At 44.3% G+C, this 3,432-nt stretch overlaps 1 long non-coding RNA gene across 1 annotated transcript in view; it reads right to left on the minus strand.

The window, feature by feature from the left end:
• Nucleotides 1–371: 371 nt before the first annotated feature.
• Nucleotides 372–3,432, minus strand: part of LOC115949539 — a 23,319-nt gene continuing 20,258 nt past the window's right edge. Inside the window, exons 2-3 of the long non-coding RNA XR_004082987.1 lie at nt 655–752; nt 372–401 (exon numbers count right to left, since the gene is read on the minus strand). This is a non-coding gene — a long non-coding RNA (uncharacterized LOC115949539). The remainder of the gene's footprint in view (nt 402–654; nt 753–3,432) is intronic.

Here is a 3,432-nt window from a genome sequence, read left to right on the forward strand (position 1 = left end):
TAGACTGTTACATTTATAAATAGATGGTGGTCTGTGAATTCTACTGGGGACAAAAATAAATCTGACTTTAATGTTGGCTACAATCCGGATTTGGGTCTACCTAATCACTGAATTGTATCTTCAGGGTAAAGGTTTGAAATAAAAAAGGAGATTGGCTTGGTTCAGGTTGGATCAGCTCCTTCCCAACAAAAGCATCGTGACAACACCCTGTGAGTCAGTGAGGCTTTCAATTTTGAGCTTCAGAGGGGCTGAGGGCTGTACCTGCAGGGATTTGCTGCTGAGACTGCAAAGCCATACATGAGCAATGTCACCTGTTGGTCACCTGTATGCAAGGCAGGGGCTGTGCATGCCATCCACACGGACAGTCACTAGCAGACCTCTTATTTGTGAAATTGTTCATTCTGTAAAAATAGAAATACATTTTAAAAAATTTGCTTTTTTAAAGTTATGAACTTCTTAAATACTGGATTAACTTTCTTTTCCTCTTTCTCTCTGTTTTTTCCCTGTAATCTTTTTTGTTGAGTAGTGTAATAAGCAGACCCTCTTGATTTCCGTCCTTTTGCCTCTTCCTGATATTTCAACATTTCTTCAGCTTTGGAGGCTTACTGACCAGTTAAAGCAAAACTAGGTGGATCCTGGATATGTTTCACTCACCAGAAAAAAATGCCTGGGGAGGAGGGCAGAAACTTTTCCAAGTGCTTCAGGACAGATCCCAAAATGAGATGAAAATAAAATCTAGTGAGACCTGAAAACTAAAAACAACATTGAAAGTCAAGATAGGACTTCTGTTACTTGGCCACCTAGAGCAGCAATGCTTAAGATGCTTTTCACCACCTTGCAAGCATGTAGTGAAAATTTATGGGAAGCTGAAGCATTTCCAGTCTGACATAATGGACATTAATGCTTTTTTTATAGACATCAGTAACAATGTGTCTAGATCCACCCAAAACCCTAAAGCCAAATCAGTTTCGAGATGGAAAAGAGGAATTTCTTTTTTCCTCACTTTCACTGCTGGGACAGACAGCCTTCCTCCCTTATGAGGTAATTTAATTTTCACATTATGCTTTATGGGATATCCTTTATTTACCTAATGTTTTCCTGTCAAGTCTTTTCAGACTATGAATCTTGTATATTTTATATACACAAAGGTGACTTTTCCTTCCTTTAATGACCGTGGCTTATCAGTGCAGGCAACCGATACTGGACTCATAAATATGTCACTCTTGGGTTTGCGGCAGCCCCTTCTCTGCCGTAGGACCGATCCTTGCTGCTTGCTCCTCCCTCCAGCTCGCTGCATATCCCCGGTCTGCTCAGCCCCTCAGTGCTCTTGGACTGACCACTGGCTGGTATAAATAAATCACTGATTTGAGCTATAGGTGAAAATCATTGTGAAAGGAGCACCCAGAGGAATGCAATACAAGGTCAGCGGAGCCAGAGCCTTCCGACTCCAATTAAACATTTCCTGTAAGTCGGTGCCAATTGTGCATCTTGTAAGAACATTTGAAAGCGGGAGCTTGAACTCTCGGGGACCCTCTTGCCTCGAAACCTGTTTCCTGTTTAACAAGATTTAACGAGTACAACCAAACATGCGCCATCAGCAACAAAAGTCATTGTGAAGGGCCCCAGTGTGCAAAGGTGCTGGGTTTCCTCTCGGCCCCGAGCGCCGACAGACCCCGTCAGGCGCTCACAGCGTGGCTGCTGTGCTCTGGTGCCACAGGACTGGCCTGGGCTCAGCCCTTTTGCTGAGAGAGCTGGAAGGAAAGAGGGAAAAGGCAGCCTTTTCAAAAGGGGTCAAAGCTTGTTGGGTGAAAGCTTCAAGAGTTGGTCTTGCTGTCCCAGGAGTTTTCTACAGAGGATGGAATAACATCTACTCTGTGCTGTTTGCCTCTTCAGCATAAACCACAGCCTTGCTGTGATGCAAGCCTGATGCCTTGAAGATATCACTGCAGTCAAAGACATCACTGATGCTGCATGATGCCTTGAAGATTTCAATGCAGTCAAAGATATCACTGTGGATGTAGCCTGGGCTGTAGCCCAGGCCGAGCTCCTTGTCCAGGCAAAAGAGATGCCAAAAGCAGAGATCGGCCAAAGCCAGCTTTTGATTGTGCAATCAAATTATGAGGAGAGTGGGCATGAGAGCCTCAAAATTTAGAGAGTCCTTCTGGTTGAAAATGCAAGGGAGACACTGAAAACCTGTTCACAGTGGCCAAGCACTGAGAGCACAGTACTGCTTCCCAGAGGGCTGTACAGTGGTAGGAGGCATCTACAGATGTGTGTGTACATATGTATATATATAAAAATATAAATATATACACCATTCTTATACATAAGATACATATGAATGCAAAACATTTGTGAGCTTATGTGTCTACATGCATCCAAGTGCTCTGCATTTCTGTGCACTATGCACAAAACTCATACTGGAAACTGTTGTAGCATACTCTCTGCATCTCTCTGTATCTCCCTGGTTCAAAAAGCCTGGGACTTGGGATGAATCCTCTGGTGCTCCTGGGGTAACAACAATCACAGTAACAGGAGCAACAATCCCATCAGTTTACTGAAAACCATAGTGTCATCCCACACCAGAAAATACACATCTGACTAAAGTTTCCAGGTGCATAGCCCATGTCTTGTCTCTCATCTGCAATCCTCTACTCTTTCCACCTGTGCCATCCCTACAGTAGCCAACAACCAGGGCAAGGTCTGCGAGCAAAAGGAGGACATGGGTGGAAAAGATCCAAAGAAAGGAAGTAAAGCGGAGCCTAATGTGATGCAGAGAGCTCTGTCCTCAATGTTGCTCAAACACTGAAAATGGCATTTCAGCCATGGATGTTAAAATTAAATCTTTAAGGAGGTCATGAGCTTGATATATAAGATTAATTTAAAACAATTTTCTCATTGTTAGAGAGGAGGAAAAGCCTGGGAATTTGATATGGGCTCCTTGGCTAAGTGCTAAGTGGGTCACCCTTTATTTGAAATCTGTCCATACGGGATATCATTCAAGTTCAGGAAGGACAGCACTTTGCTGAGAGAAGTCTCCTAGGTCTTCTCCTAGACTCCCTAGACCATGCTCAGGAGCCAAATCTGCCCTCTCTGCCTGCTGCAACACATAGCATTAAAATAGTGAGCCCATTCTTCAAAGGAAGGTCTGCACAAGGTCCTCACCACCCAAAGCACAGATGTGCTGGTGCCCTGCCTTGTGACTGAGGAGTAGACACTCCACCACATCCTCTGGGTTAGTCTTCTTTCCTCTGCAAACTGCCCATGACTCTTCAGCACCCTGCTTGAGGCAGTTCACATGCACCACATCCCGAAATCAGCCTCTCTTGTGCCTGTGTCATGAGGCATCTTTCTTTAGCTCTAAACTGCCCCCAAAATAATTCTTGGTGTGAAAGCAAGACATTGTATGATGCTCTGTGGACTCCAGCAGGG

Source organism: Geospiza fortis, unplaced genomic scaffold, assembly GCF_000277835.1.
Source record: "Geospiza fortis unplaced genomic scaffold, GeoFor_1.0 scaffold53, whole genome shotgun sequence".
NCBI lineage: Eukaryota > Metazoa > Chordata > Aves > Passeriformes > Thraupidae > Geospiza > Geospiza fortis.